Genomic DNA, 14,113 nt, shown 5'->3' on the forward strand with positions numbered 1-14,113 from the left:
ACTCGGAAATTGGGCTCATTTGCCTCTTATAATTCTAAGTTGGTTGAAGTCTATTATTCACAGAACTTGACAAACTCACTGGGTCAGCATTGAGAGGGTTAAATACCCTTGCTATAAGGTTTTGTTTTTGCTTTACTTGTCCAGTGTGTTTATTTGGTTTTACACCATTAAGATCAATTAAAGTTTAGTCAGGTCATTTAGTCCATTGTGGCTAACTCTGCTTTTGGAGCCTCCTCGTGTATACCGCCTTACTAATCCAACAGACATCCTGGCAGAGGTGCCCCTACCATCTAGGTGCCCTGCCCAAGGTTGCCTGTATGTTCATGCCGGTCTACCTTTTGGGGCTTACATCCTAATGACATTTTCACCACACCACAAGATTGCAGAGTAGAAAAAATGTGTCACGCAGAAAGACTTCATTTCTGCGGCTTATGTGTGTATGCAGGGTGGAAGCCACCAAAACCTGCTAGGAGAATGGCTTAGCTGTATAAGTAATAGATACATTGATACTGTTCAAACCTGACATTGATTTACCCATGCAGCTTTTTCGCTGAGGCAGCTGTTTCAAAATTCATATCAGTATATTGGAATATTTGAACTCTCCTCAGCTGACCGTATACTAACAGTTTCATAAACTAATGAGATACATTGTTTTATTAGTGCAATTTTTTAGTGATTTAGTTTACTTCAGGGAAGCTGAGATCTGTCTCACTGTGGAACAGGCAGCATTATCTAGTCATTTCCCTGCCCCTTGAAGTTTTTTGACGCATATATTAATGTCTTAAATCTGTAATCTTGAAACATCGTGGCATATGTTTTAGTGTATGGAACTGCAAAACGTAGGACTTGGGGAAAGTGAAAGGTATAAAAGGTTCCCAGAATGTATTTTAAGTAGATTCAAAGTAAACCTGTGTTTAAACTCTGTTTAAAGTTTGTTGGTTAAATTATTTTACACTACAATGAGAGATGGACAGTGTGGAGAAAAACCAACTAAGGTCTAGATTGGTTAAAGTTAAACTCTAGCCACGATATGTCTTTTGATGTTTGTGATAGCCGAGGGTCGCCTATTATTTTCCTGTTTTTTATGCAAAAGCATAGAGCGATTAATCAGAATTCGTTTGCGCTGTTTCCCCGCCCTGAGCTTTTTGCCTTGCTGGAGATGCGTTCCATTGAACAGCTCTGGAGCCGCAGTGTCTCCAGCAGGTGTTTATTCCTTTTCTTTCACGTAAACAAAACCCCAAAATATTCAAGTAGGTCCTATGTACTTTAATATGCATTAATCGTTGGTAAGGCATTTTGGGGCTGGATTAATTCCTCTTTGTATGCCAAAAGCTCAGATTTTTTTCCCCCCACAAAATACTCTTTGATTTCATAGATAACAGGATGCCACACTCCTAGGCCTGATGGCAGAAAGGGTGGTGGTGTAGGCATCCTTCTCTCACCTGACTGCACCTTCCAGCATATACCAAGCCCTCCCTCCCTCTCATTCTGTTCCTTTGAAGTTCACACAATCCATCTTTTCTCTCCACTCTCTCTTCAAATTGCTGTCATATATCGCCCTCCAGGCCCTACCTCACAGTTATTTGACTGCCTGGCTCCCTTTCTTCCTCTTTCCTAATATCCCCTGCCTTATTCTGGGTGACTTTAACATTCCTTTAGATATATCTAACAACTCTGCTAGCTCCAAACTCCTCTCCCCGACATCCTCCTCTGGTCTCTCTCAATAGACGCACACTGAGGGACACTCACTTGATCTGGTTTTCTCCAGATCATGCTCCCTTTCAGATTTCTCCATCTACCCCTTCCCTCTGTCTGACCACCACCTTCTATCCTTTTCTCCAGTGCTAACCCCTAATAAAACAAACTTACATCCCTCACATTCGGTCCCTCGCCAGATCCTGACGCTTGCACCTAAAAAACATCTCTCGTGTCCGCCCATTCCTCACCCAAGAATCCACAAAAACTCTGGTTCATTCACTTATCATTTCCCGTCTTGGCTACTGCAACACTCTTCTGGTTGGCATTCAACTGTCGCTGCTAGGCTTATCTTCCTTGCACGACGCTCCTCTTCTGCTTCCCCACTCTGTGAAACCCTCCACTGGCTCCCAATTGCCTTTAGAATTAAATTTAAAATCCTGGTACTGACATATAAGGCCATCCATAATACGGTCCCTCCATACATTTCTGACCTCATTAGCAAATACTCTCCTACTCGATCCCTACGTTCTTCCTATGGGCTAAGGCTCTCCTCCTTACTTATCACCTCTTCCTTTTCCCGTCTACAAGATTTCACTCGAGCTGCCATATATCTCTGGAATCTACTCCCAAGGAACCTTCAGCATTCACCCTCCCTCCCGACATTCAAGAAACATCTCAAAACCCACTTCTTCAGAGAAGCATACCATCTTAGCTGCTAGAACTTCCTTGTCATTGATACAACCACCACACTACCTCTCACCCTTTCTCTGTGCCTTATGTTTGTCACCCCATTCCCTCAAGATTGTAAGCTTGCGAGCAGGGCTCTCTCTGTCAATTCTTGTCTTGTCATTTCCCTTGAATTCATGTACTGTATTAAGCGCTGCGTAAACTGTTGGCGCTATATAAATAAAAGATAATAATAATAATAATAATAATAATGGGGAATGAGCTATAGTGGTAAAATGTGACTTGCACCCCATCTTTTTTTTTTTATCCCTATGTCAGGGCTCGACAAATCCCGGGCGCCAGGTCGCCATGGCGACTGAGATTTTTCTCCTGGCGCCCAGGAGTTGTCAGCCTGTCAAAGTTTGCACCGCGGTACAACAACGAACGTTGTACCTGAAGATTCCGACGATCCCGAATGGAAACGAAGCCGGAGAAGCGACGTTACGTGACGACGGTACGCGATATCGTCACGTGACCTATCGCGCGGCACGCATGCGCGATCTAGTCTCCCTGGAAAGAGCGTGCGCAGGACTAGAACACTCTTCAGACAGCACTGTGCAACTGCAGGGTAATTGTAAAAATGTTAAAAAATAAATAAAAGATTTTATTTCAATATATTATTTGTGCTTGTGTTTATTTAATTTACACACATCCAAATTTATGCAACTGTGCCCCATGATATACCTTTTAACCCTCTATATGCCACTGTGCCCTATGCCTCCAGAAATGCCTTTTACCCCTATATGCCACTATGGCATATAGGGGGTTAAAAGGCATATCATGGGGCAGAGTGACATATAGGGGGATATAAGGCATTTCTGGAGGCAGAGTGGCATATGGTAAGTTAAAAGTCATCCCTAGAGGCAGCATGGTATTAAGGGGGTTAAAAGGCATATCATGGGGCAGAGTGGCATATAGGGGGATATAAGGCATTTCTGGAGGCAGAGTGGCATATAGTGGGTTAAAAGTAATCCCTGGAGGCAGAGTGGCATAAAGGGGGTTAAAACACATATCTAGAGGCAGCATGGTATTAAAGGGGGGTTAAAAGGCATATTATGGGGCAGAGTGGCATATAGGGGGATATAAGGCATTTCTGGAGGCAGAGTGGCATATAGTGGGTTAAAAGTCATCCCTGGAGGCAGAGTGGCATAAAGGGGGTTAAAACACATATCTAGAGGCAGCATGGTATTAAAGGGGGGTTAAAAGGCATATTATGGGGCAGAGTGGCATATAGGGGGATATAAGGCATTTCTGGAGGCAGAGTGGCCTATAGTGGGTTAAAAGTCATCCCTGGAGGCAGAGTGGCATAAAGGAGGTTCAAAGGCATATCTGGAGGCAGCGTGGCATTAATAGGCATATCATGGGGCAGAGTGGCATATAGGGGGTATAAGGCATTTCTGGAGGCAGGGTGGCCTATAGTGGGTTAAAAGTCATCCCTGGAGGCAGATTGGCATAAAGGAGGTTCAAAGGCATATCTGGAGGCAGCGTGGCATTAAGGGGATTAATAGGCATATCATGGGGCAGAGTGGCATATAGGGGGTATAAGGCATTTCTGGAGGCAGAGTGGCATATAGAGGGTTAAAAGGCATCCCTGGAGGCAGCATGGCATAAAGGAGGTAAAAAAAGTCATATCTGGAGGCAGAGTGGCATAAAGGAGGTTAAAAAGCATTTCTGGAGGCCCATCCAGTCTACCCAACCTCTGAGTACTTTCCTTTTGTACCTGCCCTTATCTTATATCTAGCTTGGCCTTATGCCTATCCCATGCTTGCTTAAATGCCTAAGATGACCTCAATTATATGACTAGGGGTATTCTGGAAAAAAACCTTGTCTTATAATTGAGCAAATACGGTTATTTAGTAATAACGTGTATACTAAAATGCAAATATCTTTGTTAATGGATTCAGAAAAAATGAAGCGTACAAGAAAAGCTGGGATGCCAGAGACTACAAAGCAACTGCGAATGACAAATTTCTTTGCAAACACCTCATCTTTGGAAAGTGCAGTGGAACTGGATACTGCAGAAACAAACAGCACAAGAGAAAAGGAACCAGCAGAAGAGTCCCCTTCGACAAGCCACTCTCAAAATCCTGGAAAAAGGAAATTTAAGCAAGACTGGTGCAAGGAACTCACATGGCTTAAATTTGACCAAACCACGGGTATAGCCATATGCGAGGTCTGTGCCTCCTTCCCTGGTATTGCTGACCAAACATCTAAAACTGTGAAAGGGTTTTCAGGGCCTTTTAAACTTGAGACCTTCAAAAAGCATGGAAAGTCTCTCCAGCATGAAAAATGTTTACAGGCCAAACATGCACTGTTGGCTCCAGAAGCTACACCATTGGCTGCATGCTTGAAGAAAATGGACGAAAGCATGTTCAACCATATGAAGGTTTTATTTAATGTGGCCTATTATATTGCAAAAAACAACAGGCCATACACAGACTTTGAAGGATTGTTAGAGTTGACAGGGAAATTAGGAGTTGCTGTGAGAGAGGAATATGCGAATGATAAGAGATGCAAAGAATTTATCTCACATATTGCAGCTTTAATAAGGAAAGAACTCATCTGTGAGCTAAAAGAGGCAAAATATGTTAGTTTGCTGCTAGATGGATCAACTGACAAAGCAGGAGTGGAGGAACTAATACTGTATGTCAGGTATATCAAGAACAATGGGGTCAAAGAAGTTTTTCTGTCAGTCCTACCTCTTGATATGGCTACTACAGATGGGTACTTAGAAACTATTACTAAAGATCTGAAGATGCATGGTCTCCTAGACTGGCTTTCTTCAAGCCACCTGATTGGCATTGGTACAGATGGTGCTGCCAGCATGATTGGAGCTGAAAATGGACTGGTGCAGAAAATACGCCAAAACCTGACCCACGTAATTGGCATTCACTGTGTTGCACACAGGTTAAATTTAAGTGTGTTAAGCTCAGTTAAACAATCAAAATTCATTGATGACCTTGACTCTGTTTTAAAGAAACTGTACCAGTTTTACCAGTACTCACCCAGGAGAATGCGGCAACTGAAGCAGGTGGCTGAAAATCTTCAGAATAAAATTCTGAAATTTCAGTACTTGCATAACATAAGATGGGTGGCCAGCAAAGTCAGTGCTCTTTCTGCACTTGTCAAAGACTGGAAATGTGTGACAGTCCACCTTGAAAGTGTTGCTGCAGAAAAAGACAGTGCTTCTGCAGTTGCCCATGGTTTGTTGAGAAAACTCACGGATTTCAAATTTGTACATATGCTCAATTTTCTCCTTGACTACCTTGAAATTATTAAGAACCTCTCCCTTTTATTTCAAAGGGAAGAACTTTTCTTAAGCACAATCGAGTTGCATGTGAAAAACACGGTATCGTCATTAAAATCACTCAAAGATGCACCAAAACAGCATGAAGAGAGATTTGTGACAGGAACATCACTTAAAGGACTGTATCAAAACGTACAGTTACATGGGCTCAGCAATACTGTGACCTTATCAATCCAGCAGGAAAAAGAGAATTTGATTAAACATGCTGTTAAATACCTGGAAGAGCGATTTCTGGGTGGGAGGAGTATTGAAAGCTCCACTGCAGTGTTTGATACTTTTGCCTGGCCATCAGGAACAGCATTACAAGACTATGGTGTTGATGACATTACAGCTTTGGCTCAGCATTTTCAGAAACAACTATCGCCACCTGAAATGCATGACAAATGCATGCATACACTCCTAAATGAGTGGTATGAATTTAAGGTCCTTGGAAAAGGAAAGAAACTGAGTGAGCTTCTGGATTTGGCACTCTCCAATACTGAGAGGTTTCCAGTTTTGGGAAACTTGTTATCCATTGTGTCTGTGCTACCTGTCTCAACCACATGTTGTGAAAGAGGGTTTAGCTTAATGAACCTGATAAAAAATAAGTTCAGATCATCAATGCAAGAAGAAAGTTTAGGTGATTTGTTAATGATCAGCATGAATGGGCCATCAGTGAAAAAGTTTGATCCTGCAAAGGCTGTGGACCATTGGTACTTTAGTTCAAAAAATACAAGGCATGTTCATGGCCACAAAAAGCCAAGTGAAAAACACTAAGATATTATATAAGATATTATATAGATATTATATATATGTGTAAATTTAATATCTGTTATTTTTGTTGTTGAAAATAAAACTTCTAGTTTAAAAAAATCCTGGCTCCTAACTTTTTTAGCTGGCTCCTAGATTCAAAACAAATTTGTCAACCCCTGCCCTATGTTCATATCTACTACAATTTAAATAGAAGCAGTACACATTAGTACTCATAAACATCTGGGACTATGCTATGCAGCTTATACTACAACATGACCATTGAATCTGAATGCGGGAATTGACCATTCGGGTAATTTTCGTTTTAGTTTTCCCATTATATATTTTTCGGTAGCATTAAAATTTAAAGAGATGCTGAAACCTGTGAATTTGGCGATTAAAGCCAGCAAAACTAAATACCTCCCAGATGCGAATGGCTTTGAAAATGATGCATTAGTCTAGTTCTATATTCAGTAGGTATAGACGATCTACTGTCAGCAATACTGACCTAAAGTGCTAGCTTCTTGTCGTAAGAATGGATTGGGCATTCAGTTTGCAGTAATGACTGACATCTGGGGACATTAAATATTGAAAGGAATACGTACAGTAGACCTGAAATATTAATCCTTTTTTGTTAGTTTTCTTAAAAAAAAAAAAAAAAAAAGAACATTTAAAATGTCTTAAAAGAAACCTGCTATTTGTTTTCCCAAAGCCAAAGTCAAAATTTATTTAAGAGTGAAAGGCGCAAAAAACAGTGGTCTAAACTGTCTAAAAGGACGCCGACACTTTTGGTGGTTGCCACGTTCAAAATCTGGATCACTTAAAAGTTTCTGGATTCGTTGAAGGTCATAATTCTGATCTTAACCCTCTACGCTGTGCGTTTTCTTCACTGAGAGCTCCAGAGAAAGTGTCCAGCTTCTTTGATGTGTCGGTGTCTTCTTTCCCATGTGCCCATATAAAAAAGCCTTGAAGTTCACTCAGACTTTTATGCAGCAGGAACAGGATGCAAGCCGATTCACTTGGTGGTGAAGGGATTACAAAGGAAATTTAGGTAGAAGAAGGGGTGGGTATAGTTCTGAATTCCATTCTAGTTTCCACCTCCATTCTTCACCGCCCGCCGCCCTCTCCTATTGGGTGGCTTCTGCCGCGCGGGGGTGACCAGATCCCTCTTCCTTCGTGCTTCTGTCCACTTTGTGAATGGGGGGGCCGTGTGGTCCTCAGAATCTGAAGAGTCGGTGACCTCTGTTGAGTTCTGATATTCAAAATCTGTATCTTCAGAGTCCTCACTGGATTCAACCTCACTGATTCCTGAGCTCTCATCTTCCTCCCTGCCACGGACCTCCTCCTTATACTTCTCCAGGAGCTTCTCGCCTAACGCTGCTCTGCTACCCTGGCTACGGAGAACCTGTTTGAGGCGATCCTTCACAAACTCTTTCAGCTTCTTCCTCTTTCCTTTCTCTTCAGCCTTCATGGTTTTCATGGCATCGATCCAGAGGTGGACCTGTTCTTCGTCACTGGAGTCGACCTCCTCTTCGATAGCCTCAGAGTATGCCAGTGGAGCCATACAAATTGTGCAGATGTTATCAAGGATCTCAAAGCAGCCCCTGCAGTACATCCCTTTACAGCCTGGGGTGATGCAGGCCAGGCAGTCCTGCCCCTCGCTGCCAGTGATTATCTTGGCACATGCCATGCAGTACTGCTCATTGGTGCCCAACAGCTGGGCAAACCAGCGGCACCCGGGGAGTTTTGCCGCTAGGACCTGCAGGAAGCTAGAGTGCCCCCCGTCCTCTGCATTCATCCTCACGCTCCTGATCAAGGAGTCCTCAATGTTTGTGCGTTTGGTTATCAAGTTGTTGTAAAGAAAACAGATGCGCTCCTGCTCCCGGGATGGGTAATAATAGGCACAGATTACGCGCTGCAGCCTCCGTATGTAGACGCCAAATATCGCAATGAGGAAGCACAGGCCATACATTGAGCCTATGAGTATGTATCCTTTAAAGTCTGGGGCGGACGGAGCCACTAGGCATTTCTTTGACAAAACTGTCAAGTTCCCTCTCTGAAGGATGTCAAACGCAGACACCACATTGGAGAAGATTTCGCTGGCATAACCGGAGCCGTTGATCAGCACAGAGAACGTCACCGGAGCTCTGGCAACCACGTCCGCTTGCAGCAGGTAATACACCATGTCCAGCACCCAGTAGATGATGAAGTCCATCACCATCATGAATGCGACCACCAGAACATTTCGGAAGACGTTGATGATGTCAAAAGAATATCCCTTCCTCTCACGTTTGGTCAGGTAAAGCGAACCTGGCAGGATGAAGTTGTAGGCCTCTCTGGCGGAAAGGGGCAGGAGGGTTCTGCGCCCTTGCTTGGCTCTCATCACGTCCAGCTCTATGAAGGACCGTGTTATGTAGATATTGTCGTGGTTATCTTCATAGAGGTACTTGCGCTGGTACCGAGCGGCCATGATGTAGATGAAGAGGCAAACAAATGTCATTGAATAGCTGAACATGCTGAGCACATCCAGATAGGGGTTCAGTGTGCTCTGCACTTCGCTCATTATGCCGACTGCCACCTGCTTGATGCTCTTGCTGGAGTTCAGGTTTATGTCGAAGTCGTGAATAACCGTCACGTTAAACTCAAACTTGTCCTTGATGTTGCGGAGCATGTTGATGATGGGGTTTTTCACATGCTTTCGGACATATTTCTGGAGATACTTTGGCAGGAGGCATAGGATTGTAACGGTTTTAGCCAGTCCACACAGCGGTTTGAAGGCGTCCACAATGTAGCACAGGAATGACAAGAATGACATCACCTGGAAGCACTGATTCCGCGCCGTGTCAAATATTTTCCTGCACTTTAGATAGGGAACTTCCAGTTCCTCGTTACAGACCTCCCCGATATTGGCGATAAAACGCCACACATTCCGCAGCACGCGTCCAATGTGCTTCACTCCGTCTGTCACCGTCTTGAAGAACTTTCTGGCCCGATCGGCCACCCCTTTCAGCCTCTGGCCGATGTTCTTCAGAATATCCAGCGCACTCACTAACGGCCTTTTAACTTTTTCCAGGAGCTCCTTGGTCTGGTTCATGGCCAGTTCCACGCCGCAGGACACGGACTCAGATGAGCGCCGGAAATTCTCCAAGGTGTTGGCTGCAGGTCCCTGTAAGGCCAGCGAGAAGGCGACCAGGAGCACGATGGTCTTCCCCTCAATTGAGAAGAGCTGGGGCAGCATAAGGAACACTGTGACCCGCATCTTCATGAAGAAGGCCATGCCGAGGGTGAGGAGGATGCAGATGACCACTGAGGACACGATGCAGTACTTCAGGTTATAGTTCTTCACAAAGAGGACGATGGCCGCATACATGGCGGTGAGAATCAACCCAAAGGTGAAGGCGCCACAGCTCCTCAGAGAAGATTTCACCGCATTGTCCTCTCGGAGTTGGGCTCTCACCTCCTTTTTGTCCTCGTCAATGTAATCCTCGGCGCTCACTTCCTCGACCTTCACTTCTTCAGGGCACAGGTTTGACAAGCAATTGCGGGAGCAGTCACAGGGGCAGTCGCGGGGGCAGTCGCAGTCCCGCGGGCAGTCGCAGGGGCAGTCGCAGGGGCACTTGCGCTTGCAGGGGCACTTGCAGGAGCAAGGACAGTTGCAGGAACAGGCGCAGGGGCAGGTACTCCGGCATAGGCCACATGTGGTTTTGCAGCAGGTACACATCCATTCCCAGGGACCTAGTGTTGTCCCCATCTTGTCAGTTGTTTTTTTGCAACAATATCTGCCCTGACTTGCCTCACTCAGCGATCACAAAAGCAGGAGGAGAAATGGGTCAAAATGAAGAAATAAAAGTCAGTCTCTTTACTAATCTTTTGCACTACTGGAGGTTCAGTCACTACAAGTAGCTTGCTGTCTCCTCTAGTACTGAAGCTCCACGCCCAGTGCGAGGTTATTATGCTCTGATGATGTCACAATAGCACTGCTGTCATGACAGGGAGAGCAGGGCACATGCCAGCACCTACGGGGGAGGGGCACCTTGCTTTTTATTAAGATAAACTGACATAACAGTTATGAGAAGCTTATTAAACTATCTATCTATCTATCTATATATATATATTTATCTCTCTCTCTCTTTCTCTCTCTTTCTCTCTCTCTCTCTCTCTCTCTCTCTCTCTCTCTCTCTCTCTATATATATATATATATATATATATACATACATTAAATTACATACCCTTTAAGTCATAAAATCTGGTTGTAGTCAGAAAAATCTGTGTGGCACAATTCAGTGGTTGACTAAAAGATAATAAAGGGTATGAGCCAAAATGCATGTAAGGACCATATCACGTAATGAAACCACAAGGGTTTGCTTTGAGAGCAGCCAAACCACTTTACCAGCAGTTAGACCAAAGGGACTGTAGAAAGAGGTATCTAAAGTGTAAAATTACAGACACATGTTTCTAATTTAAGTTGGTGGAGATCCCAGAACAGTACTGAATGCCCAATTATTGCTTTGGCAGAAATCCCTTAACAGTATGCAAGGATCTCAGCAACTCGGAAATTGGGCTCATTTGCCTCTTATAATTCTAAGTTGGTTGAAGTCTATTATTCACAGAACTTGACAAACTCACTGGGTCAGCATTGAGAGGGTTAAATACCCTTGCTATAAGGTTTTGTTTTTGCTTTACTTGTCCAGTGTGTTTATTTGGTTTTACACCATTAAGATCAATTAAAGTTTAGTCAGGTCATTTAGTCCATTGTGGCTAACTCTGCTTTTGGAGCCTCCTCGTGTATACCGCCTTACTAATCCAACAGACATCCTGGCAGAGGTGCCCCTACCATCTAGGTGCCCTGCCCAAGGTTGCCTGTATGTTCATGCCGGTCTACCTTTTGGGGCTTACATCCTAATGACATTTTCACCACACCACAAGATTGCAGAGTAGAAAAAATGTGTCACGCAGAAAGACTTCATTTCTGCGGCTTATGTGTGTATGCAGGGTGGAAGCCACCAAAACCTGCTAGGAGAATGGCTTAGCTGTATAAGTAATAGATACATTGATACTGTTCAAACCTGACATTGATTTACCCATGCAGCTTTTTCGCTGAGGCAGCTGTTTCAAAATTCATATCAGTATATTGGAATATTTGAACTCTCCTCAGCTGACCGTATACTAACAGTTTCATAAACTAATGAGATACATTGTTTTATTAGTGCAATTTTTTAGTGATTTAGTTTACTTCAGGGAAGCTGAGATCTGTCTCACTGTGGAACAGGCAGCATTATCTAGTCATTTCCCTGCCCCTTGAAGTTTTTTGACGCATATATTAATGTCTTAAATCTGTAATCTTGAAACATCGTGGCATATGTTTTAGTGTATGGAACTGCAAAACGTAGGACTTGGGGAAAGTGAAAGGTATAAAAGGTTCCCAGAATGTATTTTAAGTAGATTCAAAGTAAACCTGTGTTTAAACTCTGTTTAAAGTTTGTTGGTTAAATTATTTTACACTACAATGAGAGATGGACAGTGTGGAGAAAAACCAACTAAGGTCTAGATTGGTTAAAGTTAAACTCTAGCCACGATATGTCTTTTGATGTTTGTGATAGCCGAGGGTCGCCTATTATTTTCCTGTTTTTTATGCAAAAGCATAGAGCGATTAATCAGAATTCGTTTGCGCTGTTTCCCCGCCCTGAGCTTTTTGCCTTGCTGGAGATGCGTTCCATTGAACAGCTCTGGAGCCGCAGTGTCTCCAGCAGGTGTTTATTCCTTTTCTTTCACGTAAACAAAACCCCAAAATATTCAAGTAGGTCCTATGTACTTTAATATGCATTAATCGTTGGTAAGGCATTTTGGGGCTGGATTAATTCCTCTTTGTATGCCAAAAGCTCAGATTTTTTCCCCCCACAAAATACTCTTTGATTTCATAGATAACAGGATGCCACACTCCTAGGCCTGATGGCAGAAAGGGTGGTGGTGTAGGCATCCTTCTCTCACCTGACTGCACCTTCCAGCATATACCAAGCCCTCCCTCCCTCTCATTCTGTTCCTTTGAAGTTCACACAATCCATCTTTTCTCTCCACTCTCTCTTCAAATTGCTGTCATATATCGCCCTCCAGGCCCTACCTCACAGTTATTTGACTGCCTGGCTCCCTTTCTTCCTCTTTCCTAATATCCCCTGCCTTATTCTGGGTGACTTTAACATTCCTTTAGATATATCTAACAACTCTGCTAGCTCCAAACTCCTCTCCCCGACATCCTCCTCTGGTCTCTCTCAATAGACGCACACTGAGGGACACTCACTTGATCTGGTTTTCTCCAGATCATGCTCCCTTTCAGATTTCTCCATCTACCCCTTCCCTCTGTCTGACCACCACCTTTTATCCTTTTCTCCAGTGCTAACCCCTAATAAAACAAACTTACATCCCTCACATTCGGTCCCTCGCCAGATCCTGACGCTTGCACCTAAAAAACATCTCTCGTGTCCGCCCATTCCTCACCCAAGAATCCACAAAAACTCTGGTTCATTCACTTATCATTTCCCGTCTTGGCTACTGCAACACTCTTCTGGTTGGCATTCAACTGTCGCTGCTAGGCTTATCTTCCTTGCACGACGCTCCTCTTCTGCTTCCCCACTCTGTGAAACCCTCCACTGGCTCCCAATTGCCTTTAGAATTAAATTTAAAATCCTGGTACTGACATATAAGGCCATCCATAATACGGTCCCTCCATACATTTCTGACCTCATTAGCAAATACTCTCCTACTCGATCCCTACGTTCTTCCTATGGGCTAAGGCTCTCCTCCTTACTTATCACCTCTTCCTTTTCCCGTCTACAAGATTTCACTCGAGCTGCCATATATCTCTGGAATCTACTCCCAAGGAACCTTCAGCATTCACCCTCCCTCCCGACATTCAAGAAACATCTCAAAACCCACTTCTTCAGAGAAGCATACCATCTTAGCTGCTAGAACTTCCTTGTCATTGATACAACCACCACACTACCTCTCACCCTTTCTCTGTGCCTTATGTTTGTCACCCCATTCCCTCAAGATTGTAAGCTTGCGAGCAGGGCTCTCTCTGTCAATTCTTGTCTTGTCATTTCCCTTGAATTCATGTACTGTATTAAGCGCTGCGTAAACTGTTGGCGCTATATAAATAAAAGATAATAATAATAATAATAATAATAATGGGGAATGAGCTATAGTGGTAAAATGTGACTTGCACCCCATCTTTTTTTTTTTATCCCTATGTCAGGGCTCGACAAATCCCGGGCGCCAGGTCGCCATGGCGACTGAGATTTTTCTCCTGGCGCCCAGGAGTTGTCAGCCTGTCAAAGTTTGCACCGCGGTACAACAACGAACGTTGTACCTGAAGATTCCGACGATCCCGAATGGAAACGAAGCCGGAGAAGCGACGTTACGTGACGACGGTACGCGATATCGTCACGTGACCTATCGCGCGGCACGCATGCGCGATCTAGTCTCCCTGGAAAGAGCGTGCGCAGGACTAGAACACTCTTCAGACAGCACTGTGCAACTGCAGGGTAATTGTAAAAATGTTAAAAAATAAATAAAAGATTTTATTTCAATATATTATTTGTGCTTGTGTTTATTTAATTTACACACATCCAAATTTATGCAACTGTGCCCCATGATATA

The 14,113-nt window shown here is 43.8% G+C and overlaps 1 pseudogene; it reads right to left on the reverse strand.

Moving 5' to 3' along the window:
* Window positions 1-7,547: 7,547 nt before the first annotated feature.
* On the reverse strand, window positions 7,548-10,211 carry LOC149302400 (DC-STAMP domain-containing protein 2 pseudogene; annotated as a pseudogene).
* Between the last annotated feature and the right edge of the window lie 3,902 nt (window positions 10,212-14,113).

This window comes from Sceloporus occidentalis, unplaced genomic scaffold (assembly GCF_023333645.1).
Source record: "Sceloporus occidentalis isolate IW3139 unplaced genomic scaffold, rSceOcc1.0.p SCAF_19, whole genome shotgun sequence".
Classification (NCBI taxonomy): domain Eukaryota; kingdom Metazoa; phylum Chordata; class Lepidosauria; order Squamata; family Phrynosomatidae; genus Sceloporus; species Sceloporus occidentalis.